We start from the raw sequence: 15,700 nt of genomic DNA, 5'->3' as shown, positions 1-15,700 counted from the left end.
CCGCCATCCACGGAGGACCAGAATCGTCCCGCTTCCGGGCCAGGGTCCCCCCAGAGCCTCAGCTTTCTCATCTACGGTACGGACCTTATCGCTCAAAGAGATGACAGACAGGAGAATGGGGTCACAGACGATCCTGCCCTGTCCAAAGGGAGGGGCTCTTGTCAGAGCTCAGAAAGCTTGGCGTGAGTCATTCCAATTCAGCCAACAAAACCAGGGTCCCCTCTCGGCCAGATACAGCCAGGGGAGCGGGATCTGCCCACACTCCATCGGGGGCAGGGGGACCGTGGGCATGGGTCTCCCAATTTTTGGTGCCTGCTACCTACTGCTCTTTCCCAAGGAGCTCTGAGAGAACACAAAACCAGGTGCCCCAGAAATGAACGTGAACATGAAGACTCAGCAGCAGTGAACGTGTATGTGGATGGAAACGTTACACTTGTAGATTCCAAGGGTCCCAGCTTCTGCTGTGGAAACTGTCCCCAGTTTGGGGGATGGGATGAGATGTCGCATATTTGCCTAGGTTCCCAGAAAGCATACTGCATTTCTAAGGCCGTGCCACCAAAGCCGGGTGACATTTAGCTGGAGGTTGCCCTCTGGCTCCACTCCAGGAAGTTACCCACCAAAAGTGCAGCCCAGACACTGAGGACAGAGCATGGAAGTGTGGGCACTCCAGAGGGGAGAAGCCGCATCAGTGGACACTGGTCACACTCTGGCTCAGCTGTTGAGATGATCAAGCTTAGGGATAAAAGGAAGAACAAGAAGCCCCAAAAAACCACGGATAAAGGGAGGAAGGGCCAGTAATGATAATTATACCAGGAGACCGAGTACTTCCTGGGCATGGGCCCTAAGCTTTACTTATGCGACTGTCCCCTTTCGGTCTCTGCAAAGGCAGAGGGCTGAAACAAAACAGTCTTCCCATCCTCACCTGCTGTGTGTCCTTGGGCAAGTCACTTAACCCCTCTGTGTCTCAGTTTCCTTATCTGTAACATGAGAACCACGACAGTGCCCAACAGTAGAATCTGGCAGACAGTAACTGCTCCATAGGCATCAGGCCTCATCACTTCCTTCACCCTCCCTTTAATGCACAAAGAAAAGAGCTCTAGAAGCATCCTGAAGCTCTGTAATGTCCTTCCTCTTAAGATCAGTAGTAAGATGTGGTGTGAGCAGACCATGAGCCTCAGTGTCCCCTTTACAATGAGGACAGTGCTCAGGGCACCTGAGTGGCTCAGTCGGTTGAGTGTCGGACTCTTGATTTCAGCTCAGGTCATCTCAGGGTCGCAAGATTGAGTCCCACACCAGGCTCTGCACTCAGTGGAGTCTGCTTGGGATTCTCTCTCTCCCTCTGCCCCTCGCCCTGTTCTCACTCTTTCACTTGCTCTAAAATAAATTTTTAAAAATGAGGACAACTCCCCTCTTTGGCACTGTGAGGATTAAACGAGAATGTTCTTAAGAATGTTTAGACCAGGGGTGCCTGGGTGGCTCCGTCGGTTAAGCATCTGCCTTCGGCTCAGGTCACGATCCCGGGGTCCCAGGATCTAGCCCACATTGGGCTCCCTGTTCAGCGGAGAGCCTGCTTCTCCCTCTCCCTCTGCTCCTCCCCCACCTTATGTTCTCTCTTTCAAATAAATAAAATCCCTTTAAAAAATTAAAAAAAAAAAAAAAGAAGAATGTTTAGACCTGTGTCAAGTTTCTTCTTCCTTCTGCACTCGGGAACTGAGAGGACACAGGCTGGAGTGCCTGCGCCCCTCCCCAGAGCCGGGGCGAAGGGAGGGACCCAAGCGAAGGTATGGGAACCGATCCCTGAAAAAGAAACCCCAGAGATGGAGGGCATGGCACGCACATCCGTGTGCCCTGTAGCGATTTTCGTTTGACACAGACAGAAGGAACTTTGGCACCCAACATTATAGAAATTGTAAACTGGGACGTGTTCACTCCAGATAGCACGTGGTCACTAAGCGCTGTGACTGTGAAGCTTACAGCTCAGGAAGCATGAGGGGGTGTAATAGACCCTGGGGCATCGAGTCCACGGAACTCCCTGTGCTGGTTGTGGGCTGCGGGGTAGGCCTGGGAGGCCCAGACCTCCCCCTGCAGCCTCTCCCCGTTGTCCTGTCACGCACAACTGCAAGAAGCACTGCTGTCCCCGCCCCGCCCCCTCCACATGGATCTGTCTGATTCCTCCTTCCTCTCCTCCATCCTCCTGCTGGACCCTCCACACCAAACACTCATGTGCCTCTCTGTGCTCTGGTCCTGGTCCAGGGACTTCACATACATAATTTTTTTTTAAGATTTTATTTATTTATTTGACAGAGATCACAAGGAGGCAGAAAGGCAGGTAGGGGGAGAGGAGGGGAAGCAGGCTCCCTGCTGAACAGAGAGCCCAATGCGGGGCTCAATCCCAGGACCTGAGATCATGACCTGAGCCAAACGTAGAGGCTTAACCCACTGAGCCACCCAGGCGTCCCCACATACACAATGTTCCATCCGGACCACCACCCTGGGGTGCGTGGGTGGCTCGGCTGGTTAGGTGCCGGACTCTTGATTTCGACTCAGGTTGTGATCTCAAGGTCATGAGATGGACCCCACCCTGGGCTCCAAGCTCAGTGGGGAGTCTGCTTGATTCTCTCTCTCTCTGCACCTCCCCCTGCTTGCATGCTCTCTCTCTCAAATAAATAAATAAAATATTTTTTTAAATCTGCACCACCATCCTATGAAATTGTCACATTATCCTGTTTTGACATATGAGAAAATCAAAGAAGAGAGAGGTAAACAGGCCCTACGTCACACAGCCGGTGGAGGAAAGAGCAAAATTCAGAGCCAGACAGCAGGTTCTAGATCATCAGAACCTTTTAAGGACAGGTACACAGTCTTTGCCCCTCTGTATGCTCACCCCTGGCTCAGGCTTGGCCCACAGAAAGTCTGTTTAAACATAATTTAACTGAGTAAAAATTACAGAGCAAAAAAATAAGGGTGACAAACAAATACCAAAGTACTATGAGGATATTGGGTTTATGGGCCGGGTTTTTTTTTTTCCTATTTACCAAATGGTATGGAAAATGTTTCTTTCTTTTTTTTTTTTTTTTTTTAAATGATTCTATTTGTTAAAGAATGTAAGAGGGTAGCTGAGCCCCTGGGGCCCACAGTTGGGGAGATGGAGGCCCAGGGGTGAGGACCAGCTTAGGAAAGAGCACAGACGCTGCCCAGAGAGTAGGTGGGAGGCACTGGGAGAGGCGAGGAGCTCCCGGGCACCTCCTGCGGGCAGTCAGGAGAACCAGCACCCACGAACCCACGTGGGGTTCAGGGGAGAGTCACCGTGGGGATCCAGCTGGATGGAAGGAAGACATTCCGCCCCAGGAGACAGACACCGTGCCCAGGGGCCCAGGCCGGCGGCTTCGGGCTGCCTCCCACACCTGGATGGCAGCCTGGCCACCGGGTCCGGCTCCCTCCCAGCCTTCCAGGGTGGACGGGAGGGTGAAATGACACAATGGAGGGAAAGTGTCCAGGACGCTCGCTGCCCAAATGTGGGCGCACAAACAGTGGCCATTGTTATCACAAGGTGGAAGAAAGGAAACGGACCCCCCTGGGCCACATCCTGGAACAATCGTAACAGAGCAGCCCGGAAAGCAGCAAGTGAGAAGCAGACAGAGCGCATGCCCGTGCTTCCGTCTCGCCCCTGTGCTCTTCCTCCCCTCACACTCCCGACCTCAGAGCTCGGGTTCTTTCCAGCACAGCTTGGGATGCTCAGCTGGGGAGTAGCCCCCTCCCTCCTGGCTTCCTCCTCCTCTCGCTTCTCACAGCCCCTTGCCCTTGACCTCCCCACAGGGCCAACATTTGCTTTTACCTGCTGACAACTGTCCTCTGTGGCTCCTCACCTGGGCTTGCTGTCTGCGCGGAGATGACGCAGGTGACCCCAAGGTCACGTGACAGGGGCTATCCACTCCTGGGCACCGGAGGCTTTGAGCAGCTCTCAGATGCCTCAGGCAGGAAAGCCACAAACCCAAGAGCTCTGCAGTGAGGGGGACGCTGACAATTGTGCCTGTCTACTCCTGCAGTTTCCAGGTGTTCATTGTGTCTGCCCTACAGGGAGGCTGGAGATTTCTGGCCTGTTCTCTTTACTTCTGCTCCCCCGTCCCCTGTCAAAGGCCCCTGCCTGCATGCTTGACTCCTTCAGGGAAGGCTTCGGAAGCTGCTGCTGGGGAAGGCAGCCCTCAAGGAGAGGAGCGGTCAGGCAGGAAGGACAAGCATTAATGTCCCCATTTTAGAGACAAAATAACTGAGGCCCAGAAAGGCCTCAGATTGTGGGTGTTGGAAGGGCAAGCTGAAGTGGGACATGTTGATGGCCACCAAAAAAACTAAACAGAAAAAAAGCAGTACTGGGGCCAGAGGGAGATGGGAACCCACAGGTGGCATCTTTGGTGAGTCCCCAAAAGCGGCTGGTTGGGTTCATAAAATGAGTAGTGCCAGGGGGACCCCAAACCCAGTTCCCCGTCCCCCTGCGGGAAAGAGTCAGGCAAGGATGGCTGTGCGGGGTGACTCGAGAGCCGAACACTGCAGTGGGGACCCGCGCCACAGACGGAGCCCCACAGATGGAGCGAAAGAGAACGTAAGGGAGGGCACGGAGCCGGGAGCCTGCGGGACCGGCCGGGAGTGAGCCTTCTGCTCGGGTTCTGGCAGCCCACGGGGACTTGCGGGCACCGTCGTGACCCACGTGAATACTAGTCACCACGGAGCCACCCTGCCACATTTACTTTAGAGCCATGCCCCCGGCCAGCCTATGACCTGGGCGCGTTACGAGGAGTTTGCCGACGTAGTTACAAGCTCAAGAAGCGCGAAAGAGGGGGCGCCTGGGTGGCTCAGTGGCTTAAGCCTCTGCCTTCGGCTCAGGTCGTGATCTCGGGGTCCTGGGATCAAGCCCTACATCGGGCTCTCTGCTCAATGAGAAGCCTGCTTCCCCCTCTCTCTCTGCCTGCCTCTCTGCCTACTTGTGATCTCTCTGTCAAAATAAATAAATAAAATCTCAAAAAAAAAAAAAAAAAAAGCAGCAGCAGCAGCAGTACAACGGAGGTTGAGAAGTATGCGTCTGGTTAACGGGGCGGTGGGGGAGAATCTCGTCCTCAGATGTCTGCTTCCACCTCGGCCATGAACTCCCTGACCCCAAGCAGGTCTCAAGCAAGAGAGAAAGCCCAAAGCCGCCAGGTGCTGGGCCCTACCCCCCCACCTCCTAATCTGGCCAGTTCTCTCTTTCAGAGAAAGAGAGAGAAGCCCTGAATTGTCAAACCTTCTGGGCGGTCCTCCCTGGACCGTCCTCCCCTGCCCCGCTTCACTCCCATCTCCATCAGAGCCTCTGCTTGTCCTTCAAGGCCCAGCGGCGCCCCCCAATGGAGGCTCAGAGCCCCAGACTGGTCCCTCCCACAATGCTCCCAGCTTGCATTAGACCCCTCTGGTCCACAAGCACCCCTTGAGGGCCAAGTCCACCATCCACCCCTACAAGCCCTCTGTGCCTACCTCTGGATACAAATCGGATGCTTCCACTTGCCCCGTGGCTCTGCATCACCTTCCAGAGAGAGCCCAAGCTCAAGGGCAGGGAGGCAAGCGTCCACATGACCGGGCCAGCCCACCTCCTGCTCGACTACTCGAGCCATGCTGCCCTGGAGACGTTCCAGAACATCCCACCATCACACCTCCACGTACCCGCCCACCCTCCCGCCTACACTGTGCTCCCCACTTCGCTCAGCGGTCTCATATCAGACAAACGAACAAACCCTTCAAGAACTGGCTCACGGGCCACCTCACCTAAGAATCCTACCCTGTGGGCCTCCTGAGTGGCTCAGTCATTAAATGTTTGCCTTTGCTCAGGTCATGATCCCCGGGGTCCAGGGATTGAGTCACATGTCAGGCTCCCTGCTCAGTGGGGAGCCTGTTCTCCCTCTGCCTCTCTCTCTCTCTGCCTGTCTCTCATGAATAAATAAAATCCTAAAAAAAAAAAAAAAATCCTATCTTGTGCCTCCCCTCCTCTCAGCCCTGGAGGCACCCCTCACCCTGCCCAGCGGGTCCCCCAGAGGAGCATTTGTCCTGTGATAATCATGGTGCATCTGTTGGTTTGAGTCGGTCCCCTCTTTATTTATTTCTTAATGCCAGCACATGGCCTGCTGCTCCTGATGAACAGTGAATATTTAAGAAATGTTTGCTGAATGAGTGAGGACTAATGAGTAAGCCCGGGAAGCCCACGGGGCCGTCACGGTCGAGGCCCCTCCCCTCCTTCCTTACTCCCTGGCGGGTGGTAACAGGCCGAGCACCCTATTCCCCACTCACTCTAGACTGCCCAGCATACCACCACCGTGGAAAGGCTCAGAACATTTATGGGGCACCTGCTGTGCTTTCCGAGTGGCACTGAGCTATGATCTGGAAAGTCTGGCTTTACACACTGAAGCTCATTTGGGCTCTAAGCAGGGACACCCTACAAGCCCTGTGCCTCACTCCTGACAAAGCCTGGCTGCAGGGACAGACCAGCTGCCCCTGGCGGAGCATGACAGGATCCCTCCGGCAGCCGGGCCAGGAAGCTGACCTCACGCGACTGGCCTCCTGGGAGATCCTGGGAGCACACCCAGAACCGCAGAAGGCTTCCCGAGCCCCGGCTGCTTACGACAGGATGTCCCATGACTGGAACAATTGGCACAGGCCAGCAATCCCCTCCTGTGTAGCTCAGGTCGCCCCCATCCACTGCCCCAGCAGGATCACCAAGGGCACCCAGGCCGGCCCCGAGCACCACGGCCTTCCTTCCTTCATCCCCACCAGCCACGCCTCTCAGCACGGGAGCGCCTCACCACACGCTGGCCTCTGCCCTCTCACAAGACCACCCCGCTCTATGGTTGGCCCAGGGTTCCCCCATCGGTTAGCTGTCCTGAAGCTCACAAGGGCCCGTGAAGGAAGGAAGGTGTGGGCGCTATCCGGGAAACTGAGGCCCAGAGAAAGGATGTGGGAGGTGTTGCCTGGCTGCTGGACTCATGGCTTCTTCCCACTCCTGAACTGCACTAGGAAGAGGGCCTGCAAACAGTAGGTGCTCAATTAGTGCATAAGATAAGACTGGATTTGGAAGTAGGGCTTAGGTCAAATGTCCTTTCCATCCCCCACCCAAGCCTCTGGGACTTATAAAGCTTCCCTCTAGAACAAAATGTGCCTTCAAGTGTTCTCTCTGACCCCAGCTCATCACAAACACGTGCCTAATGCGAGTGAGGAATGGGGAAGGGCTCGCCCCCATCACTTTACACACAAGACAACGCGGCTGCATTCATCCAGCACCCACTGAGCACATGGCACCTCACCAAGTATCTGAGGTAACTACCACATTTAATCCTCAAAACACTCCTACGAGAAGGGGACTTCCACCCACATGACACGCAGGAAACTGAGGTACAGGAGCTTATATGACTTGCCAGGGTCTGAACCCTATTAGTTAGCCTTCGGGAGCACCACCTCAACATCTTCAAACTGCCTTCAGGAGAAAGCCTGAATGGCAAGTGGCTGAGTGCCCTGATTTTCAGCCTCTTGTCCTCCAAAAGCTAAGGCGCCGATCTAAAAATGCACTGCCATTCATATGAGCTGGAGCAAAGTGCCCTTCAGGAAAGGAAAAGGTGTCTTTTTCATTTGCCCTGCTTAGCGGGATCATAGCTGGTGGCACATCGTCCCAGACATGTTGCTGAAGCTTCCAAGGACGGGAGACGCCGATAACTTGAACAGATCGTTGGGCTCGTGCCTAAGGGACAGGGTGGCCCATTTTATGAATCAATTTATGATTCACTCTATAAATATTTATCAAGGACCTACTCAGGGGCAAGCATTGTTCTAACTGCTTAGACTCCACTAATCAACTAAACAGACAAAAATCCCAGCCCTTGGGGTGCCTGGGTGGCTCAGTGGATTAAAGCATCTGCCTTTGGCTCGGGTCATGGTCTTAGGGTCCTGGGATCGAGCCCCACATCAGGCTCTCTGCTCGGCAGGGAGCCTGCTTCCCCCCCTCTCTCTGCCCCCTTGTGATCTCTCTCTCTCTCTCTGTCAAATAAATAAATAAAATCTTAAAAAAAAAAAGAAAATCCCTGCCCTCCTAGATCTCCTACTTTACCGAGGGCTCTAAATAATAAAGAAGATCAAAAGGCAAAGCATAGGGACGCCTGGGTGGCTCAGTGGGTTAAGCCGCTGCCTTAGGCTCAGGTCATGATCTCAGGGTCCTGGGATCGAGTCGCGCATCCGGCTCTCTGCTCCGCAGGGAGCCTGCTTCCCTCTCTCTCTCTCTCTGCCTGCCTCTCCATCTACTTGTGATTTCTCTCTGTCAAATAAATAAATAAAATCTTTAAAAAAAAAAAAAAAGGCAAAGCATATCCATAGGTTTTAGATGCCGGGTAGATGCTGAGAAGAAAAGGGAACCAAAGAAGGGGGATCAGAAATGCTGAGGTAGAGACTCAAATTTCAGACAGTGTGACCCGGGAAATCCTGACAAGAACTTGACCTTGAGTAAAGACTGAAAGGAAATGAGGCCAAAACCCATATGGATATCTAGGTGAAGAAATGTCCAGGTAAAGGGAAGACCAAGTGCAAAGGCCCTTGGGCTGCAGCATGACTGATGAGTTCCAGGAAAGGCAAGGATGCTGGACACCGCTGGACGCTGGGGAGGTCAGAGAGGTAACAGAGGGCCAGCTGCGTATAAATGAGAGAAGCCATTGCAGGGCCTGGAGCAAAACTGCCAAATTAACACATCACTGGCCAGATGAGGAGTGTAGAGAGCCTGCAAGGGTAATCCGACAGCTTTAGCCAGAGCAACTGAAAGACTACTGCCATTTCCTACTCAAGACGGGGAAAGTAAGTGGGAAGGACAGACACTGGTGGAAGGGGCAGGGGGGATGAAGGGAATATATATCAGGAACTTAATTCTAAATCCTTTTAACTTTGAAATGCCCTTTTTGAGGTGTTGAACAAGCAATTCTATAAGTGAGCCTACCATTCGGGGGAAAGATCTAGACTGGACTGGAGATATAAATTTGGGAGTTGGGGCGCCTGGGTGGCTCAGTGGGTTAAGCCGCTGCCTTCGGCTCGGGTCATGATCTCAGGGTCCTGGGATCGAGCCCCGCATCGGGCTCTCTGCTCAGCAGGGAGCCTGCTTCCTCCTCTCCCTCTGCCTGCCTTTCTGCCTACTTGTGATCTCTCTCTCTGTCCAATAAATAAATAAAATCTAAAAATAAATAAATAAATAAATAAATTTGGGAGTTGTCAGAGATGGTACTTAAAGCTATGACATTGGATGAGGTCACCCAAAAAAGGAGGATGGACTAAAATAAGAGAGAGAGAGAGAAGAGCCATGTCAGCCATGGACCTATTAAAAATGTTCTCCCAGGGGCCACCCTCTACAAGGAGAAGCTCTAACGAGGCCTCCTCTCCACTACAACCCCCTCACCCCTTCCGCACACACACCCATCTGCAAACACGCACACACACAGCCCTTCCTCTGTCTCTTGGTGATGTCATTCTGCTGAGCGAGAAGTTAAGTTCTCATCGAGGATACGTTCCTAATGAGAAAGGAATCCGTGGAAGGGAGAGAAAGGGCAGCAGCAGTGAGCCTCACAGAGTCTAAGCAATCACATGGGCTCTACTGTTTGTAGGTGACCTCAGGAAACTCATTCACTCTTTCTTATGTTAAATAGGAATAACATTCGCTACAACATGGGTATATTTGTTAAACAAATGAGGAATGAGTGAATGAATGGTAAAAGCAACATATCTACAAAAGAACCTGACTCAGAGCAGATGATTGATAAATACTGTCAAATGCTAAGTGCAAACAGCGGTCCTTCCACCTGTCTTTCCCTCTTTTGTCATTTTATCCCTTTCCCTTTCCTGGCTCCGACACAACAGTGAAACCACACATTTGTATGGGACCATGCTGGTTTCAAAGCTCTGCCTTCTGCATTTCTTTCAAATTTTCAACCTTACAGCAGCCTTATGAGGGCAGGAAATATAATCCCCCTTCCACGGACAAAAAAACCTGCAACTTGGGACAAAAAACAGCCTCCAAACTCCAGGAACATTTTAGGGCAGAGACAATAACAAAAACACCGCATACAGCCCAAGGGTGGGGCACCTGTGTTGCCAAACCAAACCTGCCTAACATCCTGTTGGGTGGGTAAAAGGGCAGGTGAGGGAAAGACCCAGAAGCTCAGGGGAAGGGAAGGTATTTGTTTGGGGTCACATGAGTAGTCCATTAAAAAAAAAATGGGCACAGATCCCTGAGCCCCTGCCCTCCTTGTCCCACACCCACGGACCTGCCCATCCCAGTCACATGGTCAAACAGGTTATGCCTTCCTGGTCACCAGCTTCCAAGCCATCTCTGGGCATAGAATTGGTGGGTTGGGAGACGCCGGGGTGAGAAGGCTATGGGGAAGGAGGGAGCATGGTGGGGCGCAGGCACAGATGAAATCTGAGGCATGTGAGAGACAATAAGCCTCAGAGAGAAGCAGAAAGATGGAAATCGAAAACGGGGAAAGTAAAAAAAAAAAAGAAGAAAAAAAAAAGAAAGAAAGGAAAAATAGACAAGAGGGGAGACACAAATAGAAAAATGCAGAAAACAGATAAAGTGGGGGATTAGGTGGGAATACAGAGGCTGTAAAGTCGGGAGCAGGTAAGAAGGGCACAGGAAAGACAATGGGACAAACAGTGCAGCCCAGAGTGGAAACTGGGGGCCCTGAGAGGCACTGAGAGTTGTAGACGGGAAAGGGCTGACCAAGGAAGCTGGGTATAGAGGGGAGACACACAAGGGAGACCGGGGTACTAAGGAGGGACCCAGGGCCGAAGCTAGCATCCCTGGGGAGGTCACAAGTTCGAAATGAGACAAGACCTGTCACAGGTGGAAGTTGGGGCGCTGGGGAAATCAAAGGGCGGAAACTGCGAGCACTCAGAAGGTCACACAAGGGTCAATGGAGGACACGACTAACAACTGGGGAGCACAAGCGAGGTCCGAAGGAGAGTCAGGGTGGAGACCACGGAAACTGGGGCGAGCAGGAGGTTTGGGGAAGGGCCCCCCCAGGCCCCGCCTCCCCTGCGCCGTCACTCACCTCAGCTTACTCAGCACTTCTACTTCCTTCTACTTCCGCAAACAAACTAGGCCGGTCCCACGTGACGGCCTGGCCACTGCCATCCGCCAATCAGCGAAGCCCGTGCTCCGGTTGGGACTCTCGAGGAAGGCGGGGGCGGGGCTCCGCCATGTTTTCTAACTGCCCAATGGAAGGGGCTTCCAGAGCCGAGGGAGGCCGGGCTTCAGTCTGGAGCCAATCCTCTGCGGCGGGGCGCGGCCACGTCTGTGCGGGGCGGAAGGGCCGCGTGCCGGCTCGTTGGCGGACATGTTGATGAGGGGCAGGAGTCTCCTCCGCCTTACACCTCCCGAAACGGTCTGGAGGCCTGGAGTCTGACACTACCGTTCGCGACGGCTCGGCTCGTAAAGATAAAAGTGAAACTAGCAAAGACGCAGGGCGTGGCAGGGAGGAACCTGCTTAGATTTTTTTTTCCAGGGACCCCCAGATTGAGTAACTAAGAATATGGGATGCCCAGTTAGATTTGAATTTTGGCTCAACGGCCAATAATTTTTTAGTTTGAACCAAAAACACGAAGGACGGTTGTGCTAAGGAAGTGTTCGGCGTTACTTAGCAGCTCTACAGCAAGCTGATCTCGGGAAGTATCCTCGCACTTTTAGGAGAAACGTGGGCAAATGACTTGGTCTCTGCGATCTCATCCTTAATAAAGACGTTGTGACCTAGCGATAAATTCATCTCTGTACCTGCACGTAGTGGGATTTCAACAAATGGTCGCTATTATCATTAGCAATGCAGAGAAGGGCGCACTGGCGAGGGGGTTGTTGTGACAGCTTTGTTTCTGTGGAGCAGATCCTATCCACTAATACCCGTACAGAGCTTCACCTGTTACAAAGTAGTCTGATTTCACATCCATCACCCCTGAAGTGTAGTCAATCTTGTCTGCACTTCACATATGAGGAGGCTGTTCTTTAAACTAAGATTTGAATTTTGCTCACGAGTTTGAGCTTTGAGTTGAGAGAACTGGGTGAAGACTCCCACTTCTCGCTGAAAATATTTTGCCCTCCACACCCCAAACACATGAAGTTAGGGCGATGATTATCAGGGAGCTTGCTTGCAAAAGGCGGGGCATTTCACCCTCTTAGGAGTAATCTGACCCAAGTCTTCAGCAAACATCCCGGTATTCACAGTGGATCTGCAGGACAAGTTTGGCAACACAGACACACAACTGAATCTGAAATGGAGAAAAGGCTGAGGGAGGTTGGATCAACCATTAAAAACCTTCAAAGATCCACAAAAGAAATTTAATCTCGGGTCCTCATGAAGTTGAGTGTCCCTCCTCTAAGTGTGAAATGAGTGGATAAAGCAAGAAATGAGGGTTAGGGGATTATTAGGAAGCACTGAATGAGCAAGCAATGGGAAGGGAGTGGACAAATAAGCATGATGGGATGCACTCTGTTGGCTTTCTGTTGGATGTTTGCATTGGAGCAGTTCAAGTCCAAGAGCTTCTCTGGAGGGGTTGTGCCAGAAACATCTCAAGAGGGGCTTACCTGCAGCTACAAACATCTCAGAGCAAAATGTCTGCTTTCTAGGAGGCCAGAATCTGGAGAGTCAGACTAGACCAAGCCCCCTCCCTCATAGTTGGATAGAAATTTAACTAACTGGGGTGTCTGGGTGACTCAGTCGGTTAAGCGTCCGACTCTTGGTTTTGACTCAGGTCATGACCCCAGGGTTGTGAGATCCAGCCCCGCATGGGCCCCGTGCTCAACCTGCTGGGAGTCTGCTTCAGATTCTCTTGCTCTCTCTCCCTCTCCCTCTACCCCTCCCCCACGCTCACGTGTGCATGTGCTCTCTCTCTCTCATATAAATAAATCTTTAAAAAATAAAATTTAACTAGCTGACACACTAATGGTGCAGTTTACATTCTTACCTTGTTGGATCCTCACCACAATGCTGAGAAGTAAGACTCTTGCCCCCCACTTTATTGTGGAAGACACCTACAGATTCTGCAATGGGAAATGATCTCCAGAGTCACATGTCAATCACAGGCAGGACCAGGGGGGACTTGGGTGCCTCAGTCGGTAAGCATCAGCTTTCGGCTCCGGGCATGGTCCTGGGGTCCCGGGATCAAGCCCCGCGTTGGGCTCCTTGCTCAGTGGCAAGCCTGCTTCTCCTTCTCCCTCTGTCCTTCCCCCCTCCTCCCACTGGTGCTCTCTCTCTCTCAAATAAATCTTTAAAAAGTAGTAATAATAAAAGGCAGAATCAGAATTGGGACCTGCCTCATCCTTTCTTTCCCTGCTCCAAAAAAGTCCCCACTATGTGCCAAGCAATATTCTTGCTGCTGAGGAAACCACAGTGAACAAAACAGACAAAAATCCTTGCCCTCCTGGTATTCGCAGTCTTGTGGGGGAAAGACAGATGATAAACAAGATCAAGTCAAACATAAAGTGTGTTTTGCTAAAGTCTTTGGGCAAAGTGTCATGATGTTAGCATCCTTCTTTCAAAGAACCTTGAGTGTGGAATCGGGTTACCTGTACAAGTGCCTTTGCACTGGTCTTGCGTTTTGTATATTTGAGCATTTTTATCATTGAAAAGTTGGAGGGGAAGTACAGTATGGTAGAGGGTGGTTTAAAAAAAAAAAAACTATGGAATAAAAGCAAAGGGGAAAGTTGGGGGTGGGGTGCAGTTTTAAACAGAGTGGCCAGGGAAGGGCGCACTGAAAAGGGAGGTGTTTAAATAAGGGCCTGAGGGAGGCCAGGCAGTGAGCGTGGGAAAGAGGGTTCCTCAGTGAAGCGATGGTAGAGGCAAAGGCCCTGAGGCAGGAGTCTCCATGGCTAGTGTCAGGACAAGCAAGGAGGCTGTCGTGCCTGGAGTAGCATGAGAGAGCAGTAGCAGGGAAGGCGATGAGTTCAAAGGACTCTCAGGGCCTGACGCACATGGTGGCTCATTCTAAAACATTGGTTTTCATTCTGAGGGGAATGGGAAGTCATGGGAGGTTTTTGAGCAGAGTGAGCTGACTGGATTTACAGGTTAACAGATCCTATCTGTTTGGTAGAAATAGACTGTAGAATCATTACAGCTGGGCTTTGTGTCACCGTAAAACGTGCAAGGTACAGAAGGCATTGCAAGAAGGCATTGCCAAAACTCTGTCTGTGGGAAGCTGTGTGAGATGACTCCTGAACAGAGGTGGGCACCCTAACCCCCCACCACCAGTTCCTGTGAACAAAGCTTTCATGGAACACAGCCACATCATTCGTTCACACGCCTGTGCTGTCTACAATGGCAGAATCAAAGAATTACGACAGAAACCATATGGCTCACAACGCCTAAAATATTTCTATCTGGCCCTCTTCAGAAAAAAATGTACCAACCCCTGTTCATAAGTTGAGTTTCCAAGATTGCACAGGAGTTCGCCAACTGGACTGGGAAAGTAAAAACATTCCAGGTGGAAAGAACCTTAAGGGCAAAAGTCCACATCACAAGACTATATGGATTGTTTGGGGAACTACGGAGGCCGAACGTTGCTGGAATCCAGTGTGTGAACAGGTGAGTGCGCAGTGAGCCACAGAGGCCAAGCAGGAAGGTTCTCGAGTGCCAGACTGAGGATGTGGACCTTGCCCCCTGCAGCCAGTGGGAGCCCCTGTAGGGTGACAGGTCAATGATGTGGGGGAAAATCTCCTTGCTGCTGTAGAGAGGTGAGTGAAAGGCACAGAGGCCATGAGGCAGCTGTGTAATGATTATACTAATTATATGGCTTCCGATTTTGAGGGGGGAGCAGCCATCAAGGCTTGTGCCCTCTGGAAAGAAATGAGAGCAGGTGACCTTGGGCTGAGAGGCAGCTGCCACGTGTGTCCCCATCCCAAGGAGGAAAGCCAGTCCTGGCCAGCATAAGCAGGACTTGCCTACCCTGGGGGCCCCTCCGCCTAGCTCAAGGGCTCCCAGGACAGACTGTCTGGAGGAAAGGCTGGATCTCAGGGCCACAGGGTCAGGGAAGCTTTGCCAAGAAGCTAGCCTGAACCTGGGTCCTGAAGGGTGGGGAGGGCTTGTCAAGGCTGAGTGGAGGGAATTTCAGTCAAGGATGGGGGACCTGTGCCAGGGATGGCGCAGTCTAGCCCCTCGGGATGGGGTCTAACCCAGGGTTCTGGGGGTCACAGTGCATAAGGTCTTCATCCCTTCTTTCTCTGGTGCTTCTCACCGTCACTTCAGTTTCTCTAGCCAGGACTGACGAAGCACCTACTACGCGCACGGCTTCCCTCTTGGCAGGGTGAAGGCTCGAAAGATACATCTGTTCCTGCCCTTAGGGTCCGCAATTGAATACAGATGTGCCCCAGATCCACAGATAATTGTTTATGGTGAATAAGCAGGGGACTAGAGGCAAATATGGTTTTTCCAGAGAAATCACAAAATTACACGGGATCGTGTTCCAGATCACCGGGCAGGATAGCCTAGTGAGTGTTATAGTGACGAACCACCCCACGATCGCACTGGCTTAACACAGGCTTATGTTTTTGTTCACAATGTATGTCCAGCGTGGGGAGGGGTTGGGGGTTCTGTTTCTCAGAGTCCCGCGGGAAGCGTCTTGTCAAATTTCGATTTTGGATGAGAGGCTGGATTAGAAGGTTTGCCAGACAGAC

The 15,700-nt window shown here is 52.2% G+C and overlaps 1 protein-coding gene across 8 annotated transcripts in view; it reads right to left on the bottom strand.

Moving 5' to 3' along the window:
• The window catches only part of PLA2G6 (phospholipase A2 group VI), a 61,071-nt gene extending 49,887 nt beyond the window's left edge, over window positions 1-11,184 (bottom strand). Inside the window, exon 1 of one of the 8 annotated variants that reach the window (XM_032346295.1) lies at window positions 11,094-11,184. The gene's annotated coding sequence lies outside the window, so the exon portion shown is untranslated. Of the gene's footprint in view, window positions 1-3,835; window positions 4,250-11,093 lie in introns of those variants that run through there. The other 7 variants (XM_032346293.1, XM_032346300.1, XM_032346297.1 and 4 more) reach the window with 7 other exon arrangements.
• Between the last annotated feature and the right edge of the window lie 4,516 nt (window positions 11,185-15,700).

Source organism: Mustela erminea, chromosome 6 (genome assembly GCF_009829155.1).
Source record: "Mustela erminea isolate mMusErm1 chromosome 6, mMusErm1.Pri, whole genome shotgun sequence".
NCBI classification, from domain to species: Eukaryota; Metazoa; Chordata; class Mammalia; order Carnivora; family Mustelidae; genus Mustela; species Mustela erminea.
This window is presented reverse-complemented; position numbering and strand designations above follow the sequence as displayed.